Source organism: Melospiza melodia, chromosome 6, assembly GCF_035770615.1.
Source record: "Melospiza melodia melodia isolate bMelMel2 chromosome 6, bMelMel2.pri, whole genome shotgun sequence".
Lineage (NCBI taxonomy): Eukaryota > Metazoa > Chordata > Aves > Passeriformes > Passerellidae > Melospiza > Melospiza melodia.
In genome coordinates this window covers 91639-104416 of record NC_086199.1, presented here as the reverse complement: position 1 = coordinate 104416, position 12778 = coordinate 91639, and the positions used below count along the sequence as shown (strand labels likewise).

At 42.7% G+C, this 12778-nt stretch overlaps 1 long non-coding RNA gene across 1 annotated transcript; it reads left to right on the top strand.

Moving 5' to 3' along the window:
• The first annotated feature begins 2766 nt into the window (after positions 1–2766).
• LOC134419956 (uncharacterized) lies at positions 2767–12530 on the top strand. The gene is made up of 3 exons (XR_010028204.1): positions 2767–2930; positions 7015–9770; positions 10916–12530. It is a non-coding gene; the product is annotated as an uncharacterized LOC134419956 (long non-coding RNA).
• The last annotated feature ends 248 nt before the right edge of the window (positions 12531–12778 follow it).

Here is a 12778-nt window from a genome sequence, read left to right as displayed (position 1 = left end):
GAAAACCAAGATTAGAAATGCAGGGAAAGAAAGAAAGAAAAAGAAAAAAAGAAAATAAGGAAAGGAAATGAAAGGAAAAAAGAAGGAAGGAGAGGAAGGAAGGAGAGGAAGGAAGGAGAGGAAGGAAGGAGAGGAAGGAGAGGAAGGAGAGGAAGGAAGGAAGGAAGGAAGGAAGGAAGGAAGGAAGGAAGGAAGGAAGGAAGGAAGGAAGGAAGGAAGGAAGGAAGGAAGGAAGGAAGGAAGGAAGGAAGGAAGGAAGGAAGATAAGAAGATAAAAAAACCCAAAAACCAGGAGGGCAAGGAGAAACCTAGGGGGAAAAAAAATAGAAGAAGAAAAGAAAAGAAAAACCAACAAAAAAAAAAAAAAAAACGAAGATGGGCAAGAAAAATCCCTGAAAACAGACCAGAGGAAAACCCCAAGATGGGCAAGAAAAAAAAATCGCAACAAAAAAACCAAGATGGCAAAGAAAAAATCCAGAAAAGGAAAACCCAGGAAAAAAAAAAAAAAACTGAAAAAAACCCCCAAGGGGGGCAAGGAAAAACCAGAAAAAACACCAAGATGGGCAAGAAGAAACGAAGAAAAAACCCCAAGAAGTGCCAGAAAAAAAGAGAGGCAATAAAGGCCACAAAAACTCAAGACAAAAGAAAACAAAACCAAGACATGCCAGAAAAAGGTACGAAAATGGTTCTGCCAGGTGCGATCAAGGTGAGCGGGTTCAGTTTCAGGTCCAGGGGATGAACAAGTGTCAGATTAGCTTGGGGCACTGCTGTGCAATGCAGCCGTGACAGGATTTATGTTTAAATATAGTTTAAATAAATTGGGGATTGTTTGGCTTTTATTGGGGTATGGGCTGGAGATTTCATAAAAAATATAAAACTAGAAATGCAAATATATCATATATATGTCGATATCAATAAATATTTAATACATATAAATATAAGTAAAAGAAATCTATTGTGTCAAAAGAATCTATATGTTATTATATAAAAAGGTATTCTCTCCAATATATATAATATCTATAAATATAACAAACGAAAATTACAAATATAGATGTGAATAGAATTATGACAAACAAAATTATTTTTAAACTTTTAAATGTGTTTTAAAGAAAGGGGTGTCTTTGCTTTTTATTTCGTTAGAGGCAGGGGTTTTATTTTAAATAATATAAGTACTATAGAAATGTAAATCGACATACAGAAATATATAATAAATATATAGAGATATAAAGATATAATACCAAACTATGAATAGAAATAGAAATCTATGCAAGTAACATGAAGAGATGCAATATATAATATAATTTTTATTATAGAGTAATATAAATTCTAAATATAAATGCGAATATAAATATGAAAAATATATGATGGGGGCTCGGAGCAGCCCAGGTGTGAGTGTGAGGATAATGGGGTCTCGGAGCAGCCCAGGTATGAGCTGTGAGGATGATGGGGGCTCGGAGCAGCCCAGGTGTGAGTGTGAGGATGATGAGGGGCCGGCTCCTGCCGGGGCGAGGCTGTTTTAGGGGGAGGCTTTGCCTCAGCTCCCTTTTGCACGGAGCTGCTGAGTGGAGGGGTTTATGGGGCGCTCCCGGCGCTGTCTCATGGAAGGACTGCGGGAGCTTCCCACAGGGTCGGGGGCACCACCTGGATCCGCGCTTGGGTACGTGGAGCATCGCTTAAAGGAGGCGCCGAGGGACGAATCTTTGTGCCGGGGAGCAGCAGCCGAACAGGTGAGCCCGTGTGGGTTTGGAGCGGGGAATTTTCTCCTTCCCCTTTGCAATTTCATCTTGCCAGTCCCTCCCCGGATCCCCAGGAACAAAAATGGAGCTTGCGAGGACAAAAGGGATTAAGGAGAAGGAAGCAGCTCCTCTTCTCTTATTGTCTGCGTTTGACCTGAGGGGATCCCTCTTGACTTGTGGTTTTAAGGGTGTTGATTGCAGGAAAAGCTGCCTTTTGCAGGCTGTTGGGGTATCCCGGGGGTGACAGGGAATCCCTGCGTTCTATTCTAAGGGGAATGGGAAAAGTATTCTTGTGGCATTATGGGTTTGATTTGAAGGCAGCCACCCCATTTGCACCACCCTCGGGTTTAAATGGCGGGGGCAGCCCTGGTGTCCCTCCTTTTCAAGGGTTTGAATGGAGGTCGAAATCGCCCTTTCCCATCAGTCGAAGGCTTTCATTTGGGGAGCGCCCCTACTTTTCTGCTCTTCTAGGGGGTGAAATTTTAGGGGAGAACACATTTCTTTGCCCTTGTTGAAGTGAGGTGCGCCCCGTCTGCGGTTTCGGGGTTGGTTGCGGGAAGCCGCAGCTCCGGCAGCGTTTGCAGGGCTGCAATGGGGCTGTGCCGCTGCATTGGAGGGCGCTCCTCGTGCCCGCGGCCCGGCCCGGAACGTTCCCGCTCGGGAGCGCTGCTGGCACGGCCCGGGCAGCTGCCGGGGCGCACGGGGGATTCGGCGCGGCCGGGCCGGCCGAGGGCGGCAGTGGCGGAGCCGCGCCGGTGCGAGCCGTGCGGAGCCGAGCGGAGCCGGGCCGGGCCGGCCAAGGGCGGCAGAGGCGGCGCGGGCGCTGCTGCGCCGGCCCGGGCGGTGCCGGCCGCTCCGTCCGCTCCGGGCGCGGGGCTCGGGCGCCGCCGGTAGCCCCGGGCCCGGTGCCGGCCCCGCCGGGCAGGGGCAGCGGGCGGGGCTCCCCGGGGCGGCGCCGGCCCCGCGTGCCGGAGCAGCCGCCACAGGAGCCGCTTTCCTGCCGGGAGCCGCGCTCCGTCCGGGGCCGGCAGCGAGCGCGGGGTTCGGCCGCTCCAAGTTCGGCGGTGCCGTGGCTCGGAGGCGCTTTGGAGGCGTTGATGGCATCGCTGGGTTCGGTTTGCAGCGGGTGTCCGCTAAGGGATATGGTGTTCTTCCTGAGCGGCACGGTTCTCGGTGCCGGTAGAGATGATAAAGGTTCGTTTCGGATTGGGTTTTGTAGTCGGATATGAAATAAACAGGGCCAGGAGACTTCTTCTGCTGTGTAATGCCTTAATTAAAAAGTGATCAGCTCAGGATTGGGCGGCTCGACGGGTCTGCAGCGTCCGTCGTCTCCCAGGGCGACTCAGAGGAGGAGGATATGCGCAGCTCTGTCCACCAGGGGCAGAGCTGGGGATCAGATCCTCTTGGGAGCCTTTTTGGGTCTCCTGATCCCATAAGATGGTGTCAGATGTTGGTTTCTCTCACTCAGTCGGCCTGGTCTCAGCTCCGGGGTCAACTCCCATGGTCAGGGCGAGAGGGTCCGAAGGTGTTCTGCGTCTCTGCAGGCTCAGCACTCGGTTCCTCACGTCCAGACATCACTCTAGTCTCTCAACTCTTAGGTGGCTCGTTGTTTTTGGGGTTTCTCCATGAGTTTGGAGATGGGGGTCTCACAAAGCATTCTGGTCTTGCGAGTCACTTTGCATAACCCCCCCCCCCACCTTCTCAGGTGTCTTCACTATTCTGGGAAAGGTACAACTTAGCTTCGGGCAAGGTCCCCACCCAGGAGAAGGGCCATTACCTCGCCCCGGCCAGGGCTTTTACTAATACAAAAACAACCATTAACGACAACGACCCGTGATTACAATAACAAAACACACAGAACTTGGGCAGGGCCAGTGGTCTGGCTGCCTTTTTGAAACTTTTTCTCATAAAAAATATTAACCGAGTTTTTGTTCATAACAGGATATATATTTTTTTGCCGGGGTATTATGTTTAGAAGGGCGCGCAATGGTTTTTACGGGTCGTAGCGCGAAGCAGCGGTTCGCATTTTAATTCTGTTGCGGTGGCTTTTATTAGCGTGAGTGTGTAGTGTTTGTTTTGGGGGGCTTGGGGTAGCGTCCTGTCGTTCATAGCAGCGGGTTTTTAATCTCGATAATTGCATGTGTGTTTATCGTCTTCCAGGGCTTTTATTTGTTTGGTTTGTTTGATTGTAGTGTATGTTTTATGGTTACGGGTAATTTGGGGGACATTGTTTATGGTTACGTTTGTCTTTAGTCTTTGTGTTTGTTTCTAGGTGGTATTTTTATTTTGATAACTTGAGGCACTATGGGTTTATTCAGTGGGGAATAATTTTTTTGTTGCAGATTTATCTGTTTTTTGGTATTATTCTTGTTGTTGGTTTCTTTATTTTCCTTTGTTGTTGTTGTTGTTGTCTTTTAATGTATTTGCGTATTGTTTATCAGGGTTTTTTTTGGAAACATGGGTATTTATATGGTGGGTTTTTAAAGTATTTATTTATTTGGGTAGTTAATTTCTTAGTTTTTAGTGGTTGAGATGTTTATCCATTTTGTTAATTAGTTCAGGTTTTAAAGTTATCTTTACAGAGGATTGTTTATTCTTTGAGTTAGTGTAGAGGTAGAATTTTGTTGTTTTTTATTTTTTTTTAGTAACGTCGTTCAGGGTGAGTGGCACTGTCTTGAGTTGAGTAGATTGGTTTGACTTTTTTTTAGTACTTTTTGTAATTTTCTGTGTGTGTTTCTATAGGATTTTCTTTTATTTTGGTTCCATTTTTCTGTCGTGATGAGAATTGTTATTGAAAAGAGTGTTCTTTGTTTTTTCGCTGACACTTGTTTGGGTGTTGGAGGTATCTTGATGTTTTTGGAAGATATTGGTGGGAATTTGATGCTGTTTGTTCTGTCATTTCATTTAGGAATTGGATTTTAAATATGCAATTATGACTCTAACTATATTGAAACAAAAGAAATAGATGTGTAGCAATGGGAATGGGCCAATTTTATTTTTATATATTCGGTCAATTTTTAATATTTAACATGTAACATAAGTCATTATATGTTACAATAAGTTACTCTAATTTTAATAGAGTATTGTGTATGTTTATAGATATATGAATAGAGAATATAAATGTAAATACAACCCAAACAAAAATACAAATATATAAATGTATTGCAACTATATGCAGATATATCAAAAATTAATAATAAATTGTAAATGTAAAATAACATGAATTGTAAAGTATATAATACACGTAATACTGCATATATTTTATTAAATATATTATAGGAAATGGATATAAAATAGATATAAATATGTATGTGATATATGTATCTATCTATCTATATCTATCATTTGTTGTATATTATGATAAATATAAATATAAAAAAAATTTAGGTAGTTTAAAATAATGGATGGTTTTGTTTTTTCTTTGCCAAAGCAGGTGTTTTAGTGTAAAAATTACAAATACAAATAATATAAAGGTAGAAATATAAGTATAGAAATATATCATAAACACATTAAAGATTTATATAAAAATTAGAAATATAAGGAAAAATAAGTTGTAGCAGTAGATATGGTAAATAATTTAAAAAATAATTCCCGTATATTTTTTGAATAAGGTGCATATTATATATAGTTATTAATATAATGCATCAATATAAACTATAAATTTATATAAAATATCAACTATCTATAAGAAGGAATAAAAGCTCTGTGTCACGTGCAGCAGTAGAAAATTTCAGGCTCCCAGGGAATAAATAGTTTTCTTTAAATCATTTTCGTTTTGCAGAGTTTTTTTTTTACTCTCGGGTAGCCTGAAAGTTTCTACTGCTGCTTTTTTATTCTAAAGGTGGAAAGGTAAACCAAGATTAGAAATACAAGAAAGGGGAAAGGAAAGGGAAGGGAAAGGGAAAAGGAAAAGGGAAGGGAAGTGGTGAAAAACAGAGTGAAAAAAGTAAAAAGAGTTGGAAGGAAAAAGAGAGGGCATTCGGGAGGAGCGGTGCTGCCTCAGGTCCTTCCCCGCCCTGGGGCGAAGGACCCGTTTGATGCCCAGGAGGGAGTGCAGGTCCCGGTGGCTCCCGGGGGACGGAGCGGTGGCTGTCAGCCCGAGACTACAACTCCCGGCAGGCCGTGCTACCGACGCGGCGTGTGACGCAACGGCCGACGCGGCACATGAGTGGCTGGCGTGCCAGGCGGTCGCGCGGGGCTGTGCGCGCGCAGCTGCCGGCGCCTCTCCCGCGCGGGACAGCGACGCTGGAGGGGCGCAGCCTCCGTCTGGCCGCCCGCGCGGAGCTGAGCAGCGCGGAAGGAGCGTCCGCCCGGTTCCTCGGCCGCACACAGTGGTGCCGGGGGCGGGGGCGCTGCCGCCCGCCGATGGCGGAGGGCGAGGCGGTGCTTTGCTGCCGCGGGCCGGGAGCTGCAGGAGCCGCCCCGGGCGAGCGGCGCCGGGTGCTCCCGCGGTCCCGGTGGGGCGGCTGCCCTCGGGCTGGCGGAGGCGCCGGAGGAGCCCCCGAGCTGCAGCCGTCTCCCTCGGGCTGCTGCCGGTGCTGCGGGCGGAGGCGGCTCCGCCGCGTGTTGGGCGCTGCGAGCAGGGAGCGCTGCGGTATCGCCGGCATGACGGGGCTGCTGCCTGCGTTAGTGCTCGTGGCTCTTTGTGCCGTGACAGCGGATGGAGCGGCGCTGAGCGGGACACCCAGAGATGGCCGGGAGAATGCCCAGCGCAGGGAGCGGGCGGGCTGTGTGCTTCGGATGGCACAGGTGCGAGCTGCAAAGTCACCCCCCCTTCCGCCCCTGCCCTCCCGAGCCCCGGAGAAAATGCTTTCCAGCATTGTCGAGCTTCTGAAAGACAAAACTTGTGATTTGACACTAGCATCCAGAAAAGGTTTCTGTCTAGATTAGCAAATGCCTAAATTGTTCTTGGTTACATCCCATGACCGGTTTTAGGCAGTGACTTCATACTGCTTTTAGGATTTTCTTGTACACTGGTGAGAAAATAGGCAGGTCTGATAGTGGTTTCACTTTTTTTCTACTTCACGTTCCATAAGATTCTTTTATCCAAGCGATTGTTTTAAAATTCTACTGTAAGCGTTTGTGGTTCACTTTTTTTTTCTTTGCAGCACCCGGGCCTTTTTTTTTTTCTCTAAATCGGGAGTAAATATAGCTGAGTAAAATTACCTTGGTTATCTTCCTTCTTTTTAAACTTAATTGTTTTTATTAATAATTCTATCTGAATATGCAGAAAAAGTGAGTATGTCCTGTAATCTATGCTAGCTTTTCTCGTTTACAGGGTACTCACAAAATATGTCTCCCTTAGTGTCCCACAGAAACATTCTGGGTGCAATCTGAATTAAGGTATGTGTTTTCAAATAAGTAATCAGTTTAGATATTTGCCTGTGTACCTTTTCCTGTAATTCAGAGCTTGTGTTCTGTGGGTTTTATGATAAACCTGTAAAACATGTAAGAATGGTTTTGCAAGTCTGAATCGTTGAAGGCAGCAATAAGTGGATTTAAAGCCTGTTCTTGAGCAGACAAAGGGGAAAAGTGTGACTCTGATGCTGAACTTGTCATTTTTCATTTGACTTGCCTTTAATTATTGAAGAAGAGAGAGAACTAGGAAAAGAAATAGAATTGATTATTGAGCACTCCTAAAAAGCTCACCATGATTCTGTGTAGAGCCAAAGTGAAGGATGATGGAACAGAGCTCTGTGCATTAGAAGGAAATAAACCTGATGTCCACACAGAGTCTTACTAATTTCTGTTTTTAAAATGCAAAATAAGTTTAGGAAGTGTTGGAAGTTAGTATTTTGGGAAAGAAATGGCAGTTCCACAAAACATTCCATTCCATTTAAGAGAGGCCCTTGGACTGATTCATGTTGTAACTGCTGTCACTGCAATCAGTTGGTGGTTCAGCCTTGAAACGTGCACTTGGCCTTCTATAAAGCACTGTTTTGTTTGCCTTTCAGTGCTATGAGTCTTGATAAATTGGAGAAGTGCCCAAGAGAAATTCATCATCCTGAGATACAAAAGGTAGGAAGTGACTTTTTCTGGTTTGGTTCTTTTTCTTTATTGTTTTCTGGAAATAGAAGTAATTAAGTATAGATACTACTGGTTTGTTTCTTCCAGTAGCTGATAATACTAATACCAATAATAATAATAATAATAATAGTAAAGTAATACTACTTCAACTGTCTTTATTTATCCATTGAACTGGCCATTTTAAATCTAAACTTCTAAACACAAATCAAACCATCATCCTTGTAGAATCTTTAATAGGAGTGGGCTAAAGATCCTGGTTTTGTTGACAGGATTTATTGGTTCATGAACAGCAAGAGGTAAGTACAAGCCTAACTACCCTCTAGCTCACAGACCTGCCCGGTGAATAGAGCTTTGTTTTTTTGATGGGCTTGTGATGACTTTGAGATCAATTGCTCATTCATTACAGTAAAAAAAAAAAAATTGTTTTGAACATGACAGCAAAAATAACTTTAAGCACAACTTAATAATAATAATAGATCACCAATTTTAGTTAATAATTTTATGCTATACTCTTGGGTGAGGGAAGACTCGGACACTCAATATGAGATCAGCAAGCTATGTTTATTGCAGAGAGTATCAGACACTTATACAGCACATAATAAGCTTATGAATATTCTGTAAGCCAAGCGATCTATTGGTTAAACTATACCATCAACTCTTCCTCATTCCTTTGGGCCTACATTCCCTATTTCCCACGTCTCTCTGTCTACTTGTTATCCTACCCAGCTAGGCCCAGGCACACGCTATCTTGCAGGTGCAAAACTCAAAAATACCTGTGTTCGGTACTTTCCCAGCTCCTGGTCGGCTAACGAGCGAATGTCTGCGTGACCTCTGTCATGGAGCCATTTCTCCACACTATACTATCAAAGTTTAAAGGTAAATTATTATATATTAGGAGATGGTGTAAAGTGTATGTTGTAATGTGTAGGATATATACAAAGATACGTACTTGAAAGTCCGTAGAGGAAACAAATTTTTACGCCTTCTGTTTGACTGTTTGTCATATATTTGGTTTTATTTCCCAGGGATCAGTGAATTTTAACTCTGGAGTCCTCTATGCTAAGGATGCTCAGCTTAGAGATGATGAAATGTTCAGTAATGGTGAGTTTTTCACCTTCTCCTTCATTGTTTTGCTCATCTGAATAAAAAAAAAAAAAAAAAGGCAAGATTAAAGAAAAAGCAATAGTTTTATTATTTTTACCCTGTTATGTCTGTTTCCTCAGTATTTGCTGCAGCTCTGCTTACCCAAGGTTTGGGTAAAACAAGCTTTGGGTTCCCTCTGTCTCACTGGGAGTTGCCCAATTCAGTTGCATCTGGTGAAATTCACCCTGAGACCTTACAGAACCAGCTCCAACTACGTGAGAGCCATTTGCAGTTCTCTCCAGACACCTGGAGAATGGGCGACATTTCTGAGAATCCGGCGAGCGTGCTTCTATCAAAACTCAGTCTGTGAAATTCCTGGGGAAAACCCTTCTGTGTCCTGAAGGGTTCAAACTCTGGTGAGGATCCAGTTATCAGGTGCTCACCTGGATGGTTCCAGCTCTTAAAGTGAACACTTGTACTCTTGCCCTGTAGTTTACATCTATTGTATTTTTGTTATTTTGCAGGATTTTTTGTCTTTGCAAAATATTGTGCATTTCACTCTTTGGAACCTCTCAGATGGTTCTTTGGTGCAGCACCACCCCAGGGGACACTTGCCTGCTGTCCTGAAGGGGTTGGTGGCTAGAATTGTGAATCCTGGAGAGTTTATAAGTCTTCTGTCCCCAGGGAGGTGTCGTGCTTTGTTTACTTTTGTTCTGTTGGTTAGGCGCTGCTTCTCGTTGCAAGTACGAATTTCAAACTGCCCTGTTCTTATTTTAACTGTTTTCCTGGTTCTCTCCCTACGGCAGGGAAAGACTCTCGTATCCTTGTCATCGGGCTCGGTGCTGTCCAAGAAGATACAGAGACTAAAAAAATCATAAGAAGCAAAATATGACTGCAGGGAAAAGAAGCTGGAGAGAACAGAAGGTGATGTTGTTATCCTTACCCTGTATTAGAAACATCCGCTGTGCTTTGATGCTGGCAGCTGCCAGGGGCTTGTTAGCTCTTTGTAGGCAGGTGTAGGTGTTCACTTGTAGGTTTTTTCTCTGTTCAAGTCAATTCAAACTTTGCTAAGCTTATATTTGCAGATTACTCTCTAGCACAGTCCAGCATGACATTTTTGAATGTTGTAAAAATACCATGTTACTTGGAAATTGCTAATGAAGAGAAGATTTAGGGGAAAATAAGATTTCAGGGTTGGAAGATGTGAGAAGAATTTTGTGGGGACGTTAGACTGAAGTAAAGCACACTTGAAGCTGGACTGGCACGCTGGCAGGTCCCCTATTAAACAGTAGTGCTGACATTAGCCTGGGGGTTGCCCATTGTTTCTGTAGAAATCAATGTTTCCTGGTCTTCAGAGGTAAGCTGCTTTGAAAAGCTGGAAGGTGCAGCATGCTGACAATCCCCGTGCTTTGGATTAAAAGTAGATTTCAGAAGGGTCCTAAGCTTTTGTCTTTTCCTAGAAGTCGATGTAATCCTGTCGAGGAGTTTTTAATTCTCTGTTGCCATGTCATCCATCAGAGCCCTGTTGTACTAATCATCATACAAGTACAAAACAAAAAATCAGACCCTGTCCCAAGCACTTAGAGGCCAGAACACGATTTCCTCGGGCTGCCGTTTGTGTGCCATCGGTACTCACCACGAATTGAGCCCTCTGGCTCTGACAGAGCCCCTGGATGCTGACGGAAGGGGGCTGGTCACAGACCCTGGAGGTGCCTGTCCCCCAGGGAGGGAGAGGCCGAGGCAGTGTGGCCTGCAGGGAGGGTGTCGTCCCCAGAGAGCAGCCGGCGACTCCATGCCTGCCCGGGGCTGCGGGTGCCCCCTCGGGGTGGACGCCTGCCCTCAGGTTTCCCTCTGGGCACCCGGGGAGGGAACCAGGTCCATCCGTGTGGCAGCTGCAGGGCCTGCAGGCTCTGGGCCCTGGAGCCGAGTGAGCCTGAGCTGCTGCATGCTTGCTGTGAGCTTTGGGGTGAGCGTGCATCACTGCAGGCCTGGGATGGATTGAAATGCGCTGAGGAAAGCGGAGGGAGGGAGGGAAATGCTCTGTTAACATGTGCCAATTCTTCTGTCAGACTCATCACGGCGGGACAGCGTGAGGACTGAAAGTGTAAGAAGATGTGGAGGGAAACAGAGAATCTGACAGGAGCATCGGAGGGACGAGTGCAGGAATTTTGCTTTTTGCTTGGATGTAAACTCAGGAGTTGAGAGGAATTTGGGAGTGAGAAGGGACATCTCAGAAGGAGAAGAAGAAAAAGAGGTTGTTGTTGTTGTTACAGTCCTGGCAAAATCTTTTGTTCTAGCTAATAAAAGAAGTTAGTTTAAAAAACAAAAAGGAAAAAATGTAGTGTTTTTTTTTTCCTTCACTATGATATTCATTGGTGGTATATGGTGTGTTGTTTCATTTCTTGGTATTATTAACTCTGTGTAAATTGTTTTTTGAGTGAAGCTGACTTTCTGGATGGGTTGGTTTGTATTTGAGGCAGGATTAATTTCAGTAGGGTTCTTTCATAGATTTCTGATGGGTATTACTGGGATTTTGGTTTTGTTTACTGTATGTATGAACCTAGAGCTTTGGTAGGGCCAGCTGGGCTGCTGGAGTTTTGGGTGTGAATTTATTAGATGGCTTTTGTTAGATGCAGTTTTTAATTTTTGAAATGTTTTTCAATGTAGTGGTTTTAAGGTGGTTTTTAAGAATTCATTGTATTGCTTTATCTTGTTTGTAGTTGGTGTATGATAAGGGATGTGGTGTGAGTTCTTGAACATTATGGTTTTGGTGTTCCTAAGTTCTGATTTCTTTGTGGTTCAATAGCTTTTTTTATTTTTATTTTTTGGGACAGGGGCATTTATATGGTGGGTTTTTATAGGCAATATGTTTTTTAATTTAGGTAGTGATATTTTTTAATATTTTAATAGTTTAGGTTTTTTATTTTCATGGTTTTAATTATTTTTTTTAATTTTTTGAAATAACTTTTATAGATTACATGTTATTATTTGTGCATTAACATAAAGGTAGAGCTTTGGGGACTTTTTTTAGTAATGTTTAGGGTCAGTTGTGCAGTTTTGAGTCTAGTGCGTTGGTTTGATTTAATTTTTAATGGGTGTTTGTTTTTATTAGCAGTTGTGTCATTTTCAAGGTGTGTTTGAGTTTTTTGGGGTTTTTGAGATACTGGTTTAGGAGGAAGTTTATGATGAGCATGTGCGGAGGTTTTGGGCTACTTTATAGTGGGATTTAAAATTTATTTACAGTTAGGTTTATTTGAGTTTTTATTAGGGTTCAGTGACGTTGTGGGATATTTGTTCCGTTAGTAACAGAAATAGGTTTTGTTTTGCTGTGCTGCGATGGGATGGGCGTGTGCTGCGTGCCGGTGCTGACAAAGGTACAGTATTGTTGTGGCTCTGGTGCGTCGGGTTAATGAACTGACATGGTTTAATGTAGAGATGAAAATAGAAATAAATATACATTTAAAAATAAATATAACATTAGAGTGGTAAACATAAATATAGATAACAGATACATACATAAAACTATAATATATGGTATATAATTGTAACATGTTATCATATAGATAAATGATAGTCTATTTTATATATATATACACAAAGATATATAAATATAGATTGTAAATATAAAAATATTTAAATAGAGTTAAAGTAAATTGGGCAGTTTTATTAGGGTATAGGCTGGGGTTTTTAAATGATAGCAATAAAATATAAATTCAGATATACAAATATATATAGAAATACAAATATCTATACATATTTAATTTAAAGAAATATAAGTAAGAAAATATGTATAATACAGAAAATATATTTCTATGATTATATTAGAAGGTATTCCCTCTAATATAGATAAAATCTATGCATAAAATAAATAAAAATATCCATATAAATATCATTATAATTTTGAAAAATAAATTTACTTCGTAAATTTTAAA